This window comes from Equus quagga, chromosome 3 (genome assembly GCF_021613505.1).
Source record: "Equus quagga isolate Etosha38 chromosome 3, UCLA_HA_Equagga_1.0, whole genome shotgun sequence".
In the NCBI taxonomy this organism is placed as follows: Eukaryota; Metazoa; Chordata; class Mammalia; order Perissodactyla; family Equidae; genus Equus; species Equus quagga.
Genome location: NC_060269.1, coordinates 150672433 through 150687589, shown reverse-complemented (window position 1 = coordinate 150687589; position 15157 = coordinate 150672433). Strand labels below are relative to the sequence as shown.

The 15157-nt window shown below is 52.1% G+C and overlaps 1 long non-coding RNA gene across 1 annotated transcript; it reads left to right on the top strand.

Moving 5' to 3' along the window:
* The first annotated feature begins 5584 nt into the window (after nt 1–5584).
* LOC124236934 (uncharacterized) lies at nt 5585–14864 on the top strand. The gene is made up of 4 exons (XR_006887889.1): nt 5585–5740; nt 9868–9946; nt 11184–11419; nt 12967–14864. It is a non-coding gene; the product is annotated as an uncharacterized LOC124236934 (long non-coding RNA).
* The last annotated feature ends 293 nt before the right edge of the window (nt 14865–15157 follow it).

The following is a 15157-nucleotide window of genomic DNA, read 5'->3' as shown; positions in this document are numbered from 1 at the left end:
TACGTAAAGCGGCGGCGGCTCCGGCGCCACTCGGCGGAGGGCGGGAGGCGGCGCGCCGCGGCCGCCCCGCTCCGTTACCCGGCAACTGGCCTCAGCGCCCCGCCAACCGGGCGCGCTCCATATCCTTCCGCCCAGGCGCCGGGATTACATCAGCGCCAGCCGCCCCGCCCCGGCCCCGCCCCGCCCCGCCGGCCGGCTGCGAGTGGGCGGGCCGAGGGCGTGCGGGGCGCTCCGGGTCGAGCCCTGCGGCCTGACCTGGGTGTGGGCGCTGCTGGGAGGCTGAGGGCGGGAGCCCACCCAGGGTGCGGGGCCTCGGAGAGGAGACGCCCCCTGCGGAGGGGCGCGTGGGGCTGCTCTTTGCAGAAGCGCCTGCACTCCGCCGCCGCCCCTCCCCACCCCCGGCCGGCCCCAGCCCGCGCCGGGGGAGGGGGCTCGACTTGCACCGCCCACCCGCGGCGCGGTGCGGGCCCCCGCCCTCCTAGGCGCGCGCTCCACCTGTCTGCGCCCCCTCCTTGCCGCGTCCTGGGATGGCTGGAGTGGGCGGTTTAAAATGAAGGCTTTAATTTTTTTTTTTTTTTTTTTTAGGGAAACGCAGAAGACAAGCTAACGAAATGTGACATGGCTCTTTTTATTAAGTAGGCAAAAATAAATTCTGGAAGATTCGGAAGTGGGAACCAAAAATGTGCACTAACCTTTTAATCAAAGTCTTTTCACACCCACCCACCTTCCTTAAATGTGATTCCTAGGCCTGTCCTAAAAAAGCAAATAATTAAGTATGATAGGCACCAGAGAGAAAGGAGCTGGGGAGATTACCTAATTAGAAAGAGGAAAGCGGTCCGGAGTGGGAATGACCTGCCCGGGGTCACTGTTCATTGATTGATTTATCCAGCACCCACTAGGTGCCGAGCATTGAGCTTTCCTGCTCAGAACTTGCGAGACAAAATTCCTGCACCAGCACACAGGCTCGTGGGAGAAGCAGACTGTTGACCGGGAGGGGGCAAACTAGACGCTGCGGGCTGGGGGGCAGGAGGGACGGACCACAAAGAACTACCATTTACATACTACCTACAAACTGGTTTTCTACAAGCATTTTTTTGTTCTTAGTCCTGAGCCAAGGCGTAATCATCCCCATTTCACAGGTGAGGAAGCTGGGGCTCAGAGAAATAACCAGTTTCACCGAAGCCTTGCTACTAGTGAGTGGGCGAGGTCTTCAGACTCCCCTAAACCACGCTGCCTCTTGCAGGAGACAGGATTTGAACCCAGGCTCCTGGCTCTGAGGTCTGGGGTCTTTTCCTTTATGCGGCTCTCTCATCAGCTTGCTTACAAATTGATTTTCTGAGCGTTCAACTCAGTTGAATGTATCTGGTCATGAATCACAGTGTGTTCCTTCAGTGAGGGTCTCCTGAGCATCTGTCTGGGCCTGGCTCCATGTCAGGCAGGGGTGGTCCTGCCCTCTTGGAGATCTAAGTCTGGAAAGGGTGTGCTCCCAGATCACTCTGGGAGCAAGGAAAGGGCAAGTAATGGAGCTTCCGAGTGTAGTTCCCAAGTGCCCCCAGACCTGAGATTTCACAGACCAGTAAAATTTCCCCCCAACTGTAGGGATTTGCCAAGAGTGATCACTTTTAAATTTTTGCCACATTGATAACATTGCTGTCATCTACACTCATCATTTTGTGAAAGGACTTATTGACAGCAAAAATTACAAATAGTAACAATATATCTCAGATATTCTCAGAAGAAAGGAAACGGTTGGTGACTTTGTAGCTACACACATATACACACATACACACACCCATACACACAGGTACACACGCATGCACATGTATAATACACACATACACACACACAGATACATACACACACACAGTTTACTGACATTTTTCTCGTTTTGCTACAGACCCGTTTATAAACCATGAACTAGTGGAACCAGAAGGCTTCATGGAGGAAGAGGTACCTAGACTGTGTAGGAATTAACTAGGATTAGTAGGATTTGGAGGTGGTGGGGGAAGATTATAGATTAGAGGATGAAAGTATCTTGGCTACTTTGTTTCCTTGACAAAATAGCCCCTGTCCTTCAGATTATTTTGATAAATGTCCTAGAAGGCTTGGCTGACTCCAGCCTCAGGACCTCTGCGCCTCCAGATTCCTCTTCACGGAACCCCCTCTCCCCAGATCTTTGTAGAGCTGGCTCCTTCTTGTTCAAGGCTCAGCTACAGTGTCACCTGCTCAGAGACACCTTCTCTGATCTCCAGTTTAGAAGCACTTCCGGGTCATGATGCTACCATCCTGCTTGTTTTCTTATTCACAGCTCTTATCAGTATCTGAAATTATCTTGGTTGTATGTTTACTCATTAAGCTCTGCCTCTCCTCCCCGCCCCCCCAAGACCTGCATTCCAGGAGAGCAGTCATCTTGTCCCTGGTGTTCACCAGCCCACACAGAGCCTGCCTGTTGGTAGGTGAATGACTGAATGGTCGTCTGTAATGCAGTCTGAGTGGACACAGTGAGAGAAAACAGCCCTGCATTCGTGCGAGCAATAGAACAGGGTTCTCAAGCGTGAACCTTGTTTGCACTCTGCAGCGTGCCACGCTGCCCTCGACCTTCCTCAAAGCTCCTGGGTGGTGACCAGCCAAATTAAACTTGGGGTAACAGTAACTTCCTCCCTCTTGTGGGCTAAGATCCCCAGGGAACGCAAGGAGGCCAGAGGACTCTGGCATTAAAGCACAACTGGTGTGGGAGCGGAGGAGTCCCACTGCAGCATTTTCTAAAGTGAAACCATCCTGATCATTTATTTCATCTCTCTGTCTCAGGACCACCTGCCGTGGTTCTTTAACCCCTGCTGGCAGGCGAGGCAATGAGAGGCGGAATGGAGCACCTCCCAGTGCCCTCTGACTTGGATGTTCTGGATGCCAGTGAGGATTCCGGCGAATGCCGCCGGGGCAGTGGTTTTGTAACCACGTGCATGCGTGGTGAACAGCAGGGTGAGGCTCTGTGACGCGCTGCAGCACACACTGACAGAGGAAAGCAGGGCCCAGGCCTCCTTGGCTCTGTGCCCTTGGGCACGTAATCTCCCTCTCTGGGCCTCAGTTTCCCCATCTGCACACAGCAAGGGACAGGCAGGAAGATTTTAAAAGCTTCCTATTCTTTTTTTTTTTTCTTTTTTCTGTGGACTTTGAAAACAAAATTTCAGTGAAGCTGCACTTTGATAAAAGGGGCAGGCTATGTGTGGGGGGGGGCAGGAGGTATATGTGAAATCTCTGTGCTTTCCCCTCAATTTTGCTTTTTTCTAAAAAAAATAGTCTGGTTTAAAAAATGAAAGAATGTGTGTTTACTGACCCTTGGCTGCGGGCCAGGTGCATCTCACATCTCCCCTGCCCACACTAGCTCGTGGGGGTGGGGGGTGTTATCCCCACTGGCATGTAGAGAGGTTAGGTGGCGTGCCCTAGGCCACACTGCTCCTAAGTGGCAAGCACCAGGATTTGATGGTGGCCCTGCTCTTGCTACTGTGCCACCTTGTTTCATTAAAGTCCATCCTGAGTCAGCTTTTACGTGAATGATGCCCAGATAAGAACCTGACCGTGGCCTCCCCACGGGACCAACACCCTCATTTAGGATTCGAACTGTTCACCTCGGCTCGGATGCTGTTGCCATCGGTCAGGGCATTCAACTGGCCCCTCCTTCTTGGCCTTTCCCTTAATCTCCCCATCCTGCAGCCCCTCCTGACAGCCCCTCCTCTCCGCGGCCCTGCATTCCTCTTAGGAGTGGTGACCACCGTTCCTGCGTCTGAAGAGTTGAGGTCAAGCCTCTGACACAGCCTCACAGTAAGACCTGAGGAGCTCACTGACCTTCAGAGGGCTTTCGTTTCCTGGTATAGGAAACGAGGGCGGGATCATGGCCCTGTCCTGCTCTTCTGCTGGTTAGATTCAAGGCCAAACAAAATCAGAGGTATAGTGTCATCCGCAGACTCTAAGATGCCGCATAAATGTCAAGTCTCGTTATTATTCTTCCGAACGTGTTCCAGGGGCTTTTTCCTCATTCCTACCCCTCCACCCCAACCCACAGAAAACTCAACACTGTCACCAGCAACCATCCAATCTAGAGGTAGGGTGCATGGTGGTTAAGCACAAAGGCTGGAGCTCTGGGTAGAAGCTGGGCTCCGCCACTTATTAGCTTGCTGTCATCATTAAGCTATTTGGCCTCTCAGTTTCCTCATCTGTAAAATGGCATCATAATAACAGTATCCACTTGAGAGGGTTGTTGTGAGGGGTATAAGTTAGTCCATGGAGAGGGTCAGAACAGTGCCCAGCGCACAGCACACTCTCAATAAACACCCGCCCTCCTTCCTTGGCCCCTACTCTGCCCTGTCTCTGGTCACCCTCTCCCCCTGTCCCTCCTGACTACACCCTTGTCACTCGGCACCCCTGTCACTCAGCACCCCTGTCACTCGGCATGCTCCTGGGGGCAGTTGCATCCACTCTGCAGCTGGAACTAACGTGGAGATGGAGGGAAGCCTATATTTCTCTCCGAAACCCTAGACCTGCCTCCCAGACTTGTCCACCTTGCTGGGGGGGAGGGCCTCTATCCCAGCGTGTTCATGGCTCCCTCATGGCCTTCTCCACACAATCAGCGCCCCTTCGCCCATGGCTGTTTTACGGCATCACCCTCTCCCTAGCTGCTGAGCTGCAGTCCTTATGCACTGCCCTGTGGAATCTGCTTCAGAAATGGCCTTGCAGTCAGGCTCTCAGGTCAGACAGACCTGGGTGTGAATGTGGCACTGCTGTTTGGCAGCTGTGTGACCTTGAGCAAGTTACTTTCTCCCTCTGAGCTGGCTTCCAAATTTCTAAAATAGAAACAACCAGAGCGCCCTCCAGCAGCAAACACTGATCTCTTGATTCAGCTGCCCAGGCTATGAAGACCCTTCCTACATTTAGGAAATCCCTCCACTTGTGAGTCTGGGTGGAAAACAAGGCTGAAGTCCCTCTACAGAGGGCTGGACACTGACCACACCTCCCTCCCAACGTCCCGGCCTCCGCCCTGGTGGCTTGTCATTATTAATGCAGTACAAGACAATTCACCAGGCTTCACGTGCACTGGTTCGCTCGGTCTCGCCCAGGAGTACCCTGCATCTGGGCAATTGGCGTGCAAAGGGCTTGGACGTGATTTTTAATCGAAGTATTAAATGGTGAGCATAGCCTCCCAGCAGCCCGTTAGCAGCCAGCCCTTCTATGGGAGAGGATGTTCCATCCAGATGATATTTAAAGGCCTGGAGCAGGTGAGCTGCAAGGTTGACATCCCGTCTTCTCCATCAAAGGGGCCTCCCCGACTACCTTCCCAGGAAGGCATAGGAGGGAACGCCATTCGGAGAGGCAGGTCCCACCACTGGGAAACCTGGCACAGACCCAGATCCTCTCCATTTACCTCCGCGTCTTGGTCCGGACAAGTTCTTTCACCTTTGCTCCCAGTGCACAGCATGGGGCGGATCCCAGCCAGGCAAGGACGACAGGAAATTGGCCCTTCCCTTCTAAGCACCAAGTGCACAGGGCTCTTACAGGGGCACTGACGTACTGGATTCATACTTCACAAGCACTCATGGGCCAGCCCTGTGGTGCATGTCAGGTCCCCAGCTGATTTGGACACAGACCCTTTGAGGACCGCACTGTTTCCGGGGACTACATGTACAGAAATGGAGAGCTACAATGGAGCACAGAAAGAAGGGAGGCACACCGACTGGATGTTTGTTGAGTATCTACTGTCTCGGTTTCCTAGGGCTGTTGTAAAAAGTATCCCAAACTCAGCAGCTGGAGCAACAGAAATTTGTTGTCCCACAGCAACGGAGCCTGGAAATCAAGGCATCAGCAGGGTGTGCTCCCCCTGAAGGCTCTAGGGGAGGGTCCTTCCTGCCGCTTCTGGCTTCGGTTGTTTGCCAGCTATCCTTAGGGGTCCCAGGGCTTGTAGATGCATCTCTGCAACCTCTGCTTCTATTGTCACATGGCCATCTTTTCCCTGTCTCTCTCTTCTTATAAGGACATCAGTCATGTTGGATTAGGGTCCCACGCTGCTTCAGGATGACGTCATCTTAACTAATTACAAGCACAAAGATTCTATTTCCAAATAAGTTCACAGAGGTCCTGGAGGATAGGATTTCCACGTATCTTTTTTGAAGGAGACAGAGTTTAACCTATGACACTTACTATGTTCTTGGCTTTGTGTATTACACATCCTATCTCATTTAACTCTCCAGAAATGGGAGGGACTATTATTATCTTGGCTGTATAGATTGGGAAACTAAGGCTCAGAGAATTGAAGTGATTTCCACAAGTTCACAGTTCAGCTGGTATGTGCTAAGACCGGGAATCAAAGCCAGGCCGCTGACAACCCCAAGTCTAGTTTTCTTCCCTCCCATCCTTCCAGCCATTCATTCAGCAAGCCATTTCTGAGCACGGTCTGACAGGCACTGTGCTAGAGTCTTGGTAGGCATTGGTAAATAAAGCAAGTGTGCCTCCATGGAATTTACAATCTGAGGATGGAGACTGACTATAAAAGTTTTAAATATATCATTACTAACTGTGATAAATGCTACAAGAAAAATGAACAGGAAGAATCTGCTTAGCTGTTGTGTCAGCAAAAGGTTTCTCTGAGGAATGGCTGTTCAGGTTGAGTCTTGAAGAATGAGGACTTGGCTCTTGATGATCAGGAAAGGAGGGTAGGCTGAGGGGAGTATTCCAGGCAGAGGAATAGCACATACAAGGGTCCTGAGGCAGGAAAGGTTTTGGTTCACTGGGAAACTGAAAGCAGTTTGGCATGGCAGGAAGATTCCAGATGACATTGGAGAGGTGGTATGTGTGTGTGTACAGAGTGTAGATCAAGCCAGGCCTTGTAGGCTATGACAAGGAGTTTGGAATCTATTCATATTACAGGTGAGGAATGTGAATTTATGGCAAGTGTGCTGTGGAATAATTCATTTACCTATTCAACAAGTTTGGACTGAGCACACGTGATGTGCCTCACGCTGTGGTCAATTCAAAGCTGAGGAAGACCAGTTCTTGGCCTTGGAGGTTGTTGGAGCCTCAGGTCTCTTGGGTGCCAGATCAAATCTCAGTTCAAAGATGCCCACGAGGCAAGGCCATCGTTCAGGAGTTAGCCCCTGGCTGTCTGAGGAGCAATGCATTGGCAGAAGGAGCGCGGGTTCTGGGTCTCACCTGCTGGGTGACCCTGAGTGAGTTATACCCCCTCTTGGGGCTCCTGCCTCCTCCCTTGCAAAGCCGTCAGTGCTATGTGCACTCCCAGAACTTCAGAAGGAGAGAGAGGAAGAGGAAGGCCCCTTTAGTGATCCTCTGTCCGTGACTTCTAACTATATCCCAACCTCATGTAAAGTTGCAAATTTATATGATGTCGAGAGCCAGACCGGCCGAAGCTGTCTGACTTTGGGTGGAGGCTGAGCCTCAGTTTCCTCATCTGTAAGAGAGCATTATAACACATACCTTGTGCAGAGAATGAGCGTTTAGTACTCTTACTCGCCTGGGATTGCCTCCAGAGAGGTTGTACATATTTGGACTGTTAGCAGTAGATGCTTTTTCCGAGCACCTGCTGTGTGCAGATACTGTGCTAAGAACTGTCACCAACAGCCCGTGCATCTCCATTTTACAGGTGAGGACGCTGAGACTCAGAGAGGTGAAGTGACTTGTCCAACGTCCCTGGGCTCCTTCTTGGAACCCAGATCATCCTCTCCCCTTCTAGTGCTCTTTCCACTTTAAACAGAGATGGGACAGACCTTCTCAGGACTGGTGAGCAATTTGTAAGCAGAATATTTGTGCATGGCCTGACTGCTTAGCCGAGATCCTGTAGGAGACGTTGAAGCCCCGGGAGTGGTCTGGAGGGGATGATCTCCAGGGATGCCTCCCACCCTGCGAGGTTGGGACTGAGATTGAGGGGTGCTTAAAGCATGCATTTATTCAGCCGCATCCTGGGGAGGAGGAGGGAAGGTGGTGGGAACAGTTGGAGTCTGGAGGCCTGAGTTCCAAAGACTGTGGGACATACCCCAGGGCCTGGAAAATCCTGAGACCGGATAGGCTGTTGGTGAGTCCCCTGGCTGCGCTTCGTCGCTCCCGAGGCCACTGTGGAAACCCATGAAAAGGGTGGCTGGTGGATGCCTTCGCCACTTCATGCATGTGCGAATACATATCAACGCTTCCCCACCTCAGTCCAGTTGAAGTTAGGTTTACATTAACGCGCAGTCGGGAGGACTGGCTCCTCTGCTTGGCAGCTGCGTCGCCCTGGGCAGCGGCCCTGCTCCTCTCTGAGCCTTGGCTTTCTCGTCTGTAAAATAGATATGAGGCTAATGGTATCCACCTCCTGCTTTGCTGTGAGTTTGGAGGGAGACAGATAGTCTATGTAATATGCTTGCTCACTGTCTGGCACAAAATCCGAACCATAAGGAGATGATGTTGACGACGATCACTGGCAAGGCTGCTGTCGCTTCTCGGGGCTTGCCGAGGCTTTGTCTGGCTCTAAGAGACTTTCCCTGGAGAGAGAACCAGTAGCTTCTAGGAGAAATGCGTTCGAAAGGGAGCTGAGATGTTGAAAGAGGAAGGAGGGCGACATTTCCTGGGTGCTACGCTGTGAAACTTCCCCTTCTGTTTTCCCATCAGAACTTCAGGAAAACATGTGAGCTCGACAATGCTTTTGGGACAGGACTTAACATGTGAAGTGGCCTTCCACCCCCTACCCCCCACCCTCACCCTCAGTCTAGTCTTATCTCATCAAAGTCTTTTACTCGCAAGGCCCTCCCGCCAGGCTCCTTCTCACCTGCTCTCATATACCCCCATGCCCCGTGCAGTAGCCACATCGGCTTTCTGCTGTTCCCCAAGTCTGCCCAGTCAGCTTCAGGGCCTTTGCACTTGCTGTTCCCTCGACCTGCAATGTGGTGGCTTCCTCACCGTGTTATGTGTGTTAGTTTCCTGTGGCTGCTATAACAAAGTACCACAACTGGGTGACTTACGACAGCAGAAACTTGTTCTTTCACAGTTCTGGAAGCCGGAAATCGAGGAGTCTTCAGGGCCACACTCCCTCATAAGGCTCTAAGGGAGAATCCTTTGTCTCTTCCAGCTTCTGATGGTTCCAGACGTTCCTTGCTTTGTGGCCACGTCACTGCGGTCTCTGCCTTTGTGGTCAAGCTGGGCCTTCACACGGCCTTCTCTGTGTGTCTGTGTCTTCTCTTCTGTCTCTTATAAGGATGCTTGTCATTGGATTTGGGGCCCACCTGCCTAATCCAGGATGATCTCATCTCGAGATCCTTAACTTAATTATATCTGCAAAGACCCTTTTTCCAAACATGGTCAGATTCACAGGTTCTGGGTGGACATATCTTTGGGAAGCCACCATTCAACCCACTACATTATGTTGCTAAAAATCTTCCAAGGTCGTAAAATAGCACAACCCCTCACTCCTCCTGCCATGTTGCTGTTTTTTTCTTGTAGCACTGTCATCACGTGCTTCCTTGTACATTTGTGTGTCCACGGCCCTTCTCCCTGCTCTCACTGTGAGCTCCAGGAGGGCAGGCGGGCCTCTGGCTGCTTTGTACACTGCTGCACCCCAGCCCCTAGAACAGGGCCTCACACACGGCAGGTGCTCAAAATAAATATTTGTTGAATGGATAAATAAAGATCAGAGGATGACAAAGATTTACAGCCCTGTTTAGGTTACTCCTAAAAGACAGAATTGCTACTAACAGCTTGTGATGCTACAGTGTTTACAGGGAAAATGGATATAATTGCTACTTATTAAAACGGATATGATATTTATGTTTATATGCCATAATTATGTCATAGTCTGAAGACAATGCTTAAGTATCCTTAGCTGGCATCTTCCAGAAAGAAGTGACTTTAAGTAAGGAGACGCATCAGATACAGCTCATGGCACAGAGCCTGCCACAGAGCGAGCTGAGTCAAGGTGAGTGGTTTTGCTTCTCAGAGCCTTCATTTCCTCCGTGGAAAAGCTGGATTGGGTGGCCCATCCCCAAGGCCCTTTCAGCTCAGACTGGGAAACCTTGGTGGCAGGAATGACCACCTGCCCAGGTGGAGATGATCAGAGGCATCTTCTCCACTGACCCCCTGGGACATGGGATGTCCATCACCCAGCGGCATCCCTCACAAGGTACGTGGAGAGGATCTGGGTCCCCTCCCAACCTTGAGCAAGGATTCCGCTCATCCTTGGTCACCATTTTCAGAAGCAGAAAGACGGTCCCCAAAGCCTGCCATCCAGGATAGAGTGCTACTGGTGGGTTAGATGGAGACAGTTGGAGGTTTCGGACTGATAGGCTCCCCATGGGGATTCTGGGGTCCCAGAAGGGGGTTCTCTGCTGAGAGGGATGGGCAGCCATTGTAGGCGAAGGGGCTCAGCCAGGATCTGAATGGAGCAAATTCACCCTCGCTCCCCGGCCCGTTGGTACACTGTGATCCAGCAATAGGGACCCGGGAGGAACGAGAAAGGAAACCCATGACCTAGAGCATCTGCCCCCACATCATCTCACTTCATACTCAAAAGTACTCACACAAAAATGACACTTCTCGCAAGGTGGCATTACTACTCCCGCTCATCGTGCAGGCGAGGAAACGGAGGTTCAGAGAAGTGAATCACCTCACCCAGGGTCACCCAGCGTACAAATCCCAGTCCAACTGGCTCCAAAGCCCTCAGTCTTCCAACCCCGCAAGCTGCACGTAGCCTCTGCAGCTGGCCCTCAGGCTTTCGCACGTGCTGTTCCCCAAGGTTGGGGTGCACTTCCCAGCTCTGACAAACTTATTTATCCTCCAAAGTCCAGCTCGTGTGTCCTTTTGTCCAGGAAAATCTCCTTCAGGGTGCTCTGCTGCCCCTGCTCTCCTGCCCCGTATTTCCTATATTGTGCTAGGTTTCTGCCATGTCTGTCTTCCCCCTGAGACTGAGCCCCTGAGTTCTTCATCTCCTGTGCCTCCAGCCCAGCCAGCACAGTCTGCGGAGGAACGTCTTGTGGAGCCAGGTCCAGCCTGGCCTGAATGCCCCGCCTCCAGGGGGCCTTTCTGGGGCCCTAGTCTTCCAGTCTGTGTGAACTCTGCTGGCCCTGCCCCTGGAAAAATCCTTCCCTGTTACCCATCTCTCTTCATCGGATCTATTCCTGTTTATTCACTAGCCTGTTGCCTGTCCTCCCCAATAGGGCTCAGCTCACGGCAGGGCCCTGGCCCGGAACAGAGCTCAGTACCCGGTAGGTGCTCGAGAGAGAAGTCAGTGTCCAGAACCCAGCGAAGGATCTGGGGCTGTGAGGGCACTTGGGCCTGGCGGAGCTGTCAGATCATACCTGGGCATCCCATCTCACCCCTCCCCACACCTGAGAGCTGGATGCCCTCCCGACCTCACCCTCATACAGAGGTGGAAACACGGCGCCCAGAGAGGGTGAGTGCTGTGCTCACACAGCAGAAGCTGCCTGATGGCCATCTTCGCCCACTGATTTCTTCTCTCTCCGAGGTCGCCTTTCCTGTCTCTCCTCAGTAAAGTGTTCAGCTCTCTTTCTAGAAGCCGCTTCCTTCCCCTGAATTTTACCCATTCATCAGGCACAGCAGGGAGGTTTGTTGGGGGAGCCACTGGCTGGGAGTCACTCAGACCTGGGTCTCAATCCTCCCCCTCCTGCTTCCCAGCAGAGGGATCTGGGCAAGTTGGGTCATTTCTTTTTCTTTTTTTCAAAAAAGTTTTAATTCTAGTGGAATACGCATGACATACAATTTACTATCTTAACCATTTCTAAATGCACAATTCAGTGGTATTAAATACATTCATAATGTTGTGCAACCTTCACCAAAAACTCTTCATCCTGCAAAACTGAAACTGTCCCCCTTAGACAATGACTTCCCGTTCGCCCCTCTCCCCAGTCCCTGGCAGTTGCCTTCCTACTTTCTGTTTCTCTAAGTTTCACTACCCTAGGGTCCTCCTATAGGTGCAATCACACAGGGTTTGTCTCTTCGTGACTGGCTTATCTCAGCCAGCATGACGTCCTCAGGGTTCATCCATGTGGTAGCGGGTGTCAGAATGTCCTTCCTTTGTAGGCTGAATACTGTTCCGTTATACAGATAGACCACATCTTGTTTATCCATTCATCCATCGATGGACACTTGGGTTACTTCCACCTTCTGGATATTGTGAATAATGTTGCTATGGTTCATTTCTTTTTAAGCCTCATTCCTCATTTTCAAGATAGTGTCCTTGTCTTCACATTTTATATGAGTTAGTTTGCCTGCCATTTGCTTAACAGGGCGTGGAGGTCTTGTTAGCAGGGTGAAAATGCCAGCACTTGCTGAGTGCTCCCAGGTGCACTCCCGTGGACTTGACACGTGCTTGTGCATCAAACCCTCACAACCTGATGAAGTGGGTGCCATTGCTATCCCATTTTACAGAAGCAGAGAGAAATAGCAACCTTGCCCAAGGTCCAACAGCCAGGAAATGGCGAAGAAGGGAGAGGAACTCAGGCCACTGGCTCCAAAGCCCAGCCACCCTCAACCACATATTGTCCCACGTGACTGGGCTTCTCCCATCCATGGCGCTGAGTGCTTGTGTTTGTGAGTTCACAGAGGACGGTTCTCATGACCCACTGCCACTAAGCCCTGGCTTGTTTCAAGCACTCCCAGTGGCAGGGAGTGAATTGTCCTGGGGAGGATGGAGAAAGATACTAGCCAGCCCTGCAGTCCATCTAGTTGGCCGAAAGGTGCCTAGTTGTTCCTGCAAAGGAGATGTTCCTTTAACCCATCTTTTGAAAAACAAAAAAACAAAACCCTTTCAGGAATTACGTGAAAACTATTTCACGTGTTTTTTTTGGGAAAAAAAAAAGCTTTAAAAATCCCACTTTCTCTGTAGTAACATGATCAAGAGGAATATCAAACAATGTTCACAGGGGCTACATTAATTGAATGACAAAACATCAAAATCCTTCATCTGACTTATCTCCACAGTCCGATGGCGGGAGGGCTGCGTACGATGCCCCGGAAGCCTTGCCTAAAGGGGAAATTGCCATGAAATCACACACCCCGTGGCCATCGGCCGCCTCCTCATTTGTGGCTTGATTTACAGCATCGCGGGACCGTTGGAATTTCTGCCTCGAGACCATCTGGCCTAATTACCCCCATGGCTGGCACAGGGCCTGAAGCTGTTCTTGAATGAGTCAAAGGAGCTTGTGGGTCCTCAGAAGACCCCTCTCCCATGCCACCCAGAAATTTCAGCCTCCTTCCAGGCACCGTCAGCATTGGCTGGAACAAGTGTCAGGTGCACCAGGCTTGGAGAAAACAGCTGGTTCTTTGCATCCAGGAAACAAACAAACAAACAAACTTCTTTTGCCCTGAGCTGGCAGGCAGTCCAGGGTGGGTGGCAAAGCGTGTCTTTATTGTTCTGATTCTTGTCTATAAAGGAGGAGGGAACAAAGGGAGCTACTGGTCCCTGACAACACCTCTTATTTCCTGAGAGCCTACTGTGTGCCAGGCTCTTCCTACCTGCTGAGAGATCCCTCCAGGCCCCTGGCCCCCTTTGTCAGGTGAGGAAACCGAGGCTCTGAGAGGACCAGCGAGTCTCCCAAGGCCGCTGACCAAGGATGCTGCAGAGGCAGGATTCGAACCTGATTCTGTCATGAAGCTCAGCTGTGCCCTTTTCTCCGTCCCGAGTGTTGCTTCACTTCTCTGTCTGGCTGTTTGCCTCCACTGTCCTGGCTTAAGAGAAACTCTGAGGGGCAGTGGGAGGGGCCTTGGCCGGGGGGCGTGGGTTTGGAGGAGGTAACTCAGGGTGAAAGGTCAGCAATAACCAATGTTTGGAGGCTAAACCGCCAAGACCCTCAGAAGAGGGGGAGCAATGCTGACCAGGAGCTGGGGTACGTGCAGGGGAGCAAGAGGACCGGGATGACGGTTTGGGGTTCTTTGTTCGGGGCCCTCAGGAGCAGACCTTGAGGCAAGGATTCAGTGCAAATGGTTTATTACAGAGGTGAGGTCAGCAGAATAATGGCAGAATAATGGCCCCCAACAGTGTCCACTTCCTGACCCCCCAAACCCGTGAATCTGTTACCTTATGTGGCCAAAGGGACTTTGTAGGTGTGATTAAGGTTATGGACTTTGAGATGGGGAGGTCATCCTGGATTGCCTGGCCAACAATCTAATCACATGCATCCTTAAGTGGAAGAGGGAGGCAGAGGAATGGCTCCGAGAGACACATGTGAGGAGGACTTGACCCACCCTCCCTGGCTTTGAAGATGGTGGGAGGGATCCGAGAGCCAAGGAACACAGGCAGCCCCGGAAAGCTGGAAAAAGCAAGAAATAGATTCTCCCCAGAGATGCCAGAAAGGAGCGCAGCCCTGCCTACCCCTTGACTTAGCCCGGAGCCCCCGTGTCAGACTCTGACCTCCAGAACTGTACGAGAATAAACGTGTGTTGTTTAAGCTGCTAGGTTTGGGGTCATTTGTTACAGCAGCGACAGGAAACTAACGCAGTGATGCTAGGAAATGCTGGCAGCGGAGTAGGCAGAGAACGGAGGTGGAAGAGAAGGCAGCCAGTATAGGGCCCCTGGAGCTCAAATCAAATCAGTGGCCCGGGGGCCCCTGGAGCTCCGTCCACATGCCCCAGAGTCACCCCACCTGAGGGGCCAGGGCTCCTGGTGAGAGTGGAAGGACGTGGGGAGGAGGCATTGATTCTGGCAGCCAGAGAAAGCCCTCAGGAGGAGTTGCAGTTGCTGGAACCTGGACATGGGTGAAAGAGGCCTCCACAGCACCCACGCAGGAGCGCGCAGGGACCAGACGGTGGAGTCCAGGCCTTGGTGTGACTCTCTCATTGAGTTCAGGGATCCACAATCTTTCTAAGATGTTGATCCAAGATGTCACCTCCTGCTCTGCAACCTCCCTTGGCTCCCCATTACCCCACGTCCCGTCCTGCCTCCCCTGTAATGGGATCTGCCTGCTTCCCCAGCCCAACCCTGCATCCTGCCCCGACAGGCACCTCGCCCTCCAGATGTGCCCAGCTACTTGCACTTCTCCGTGGGTCATATCTGTCACACCTCTCTGCCTTTGCAGACGCTGTTCCCACTACCTGGAATGACCCTGCACCTCTTAACTACTGTATTCTGTCATGTGACCTCTTTCTGGATGCCTTCTCCATACCCTCCACACAC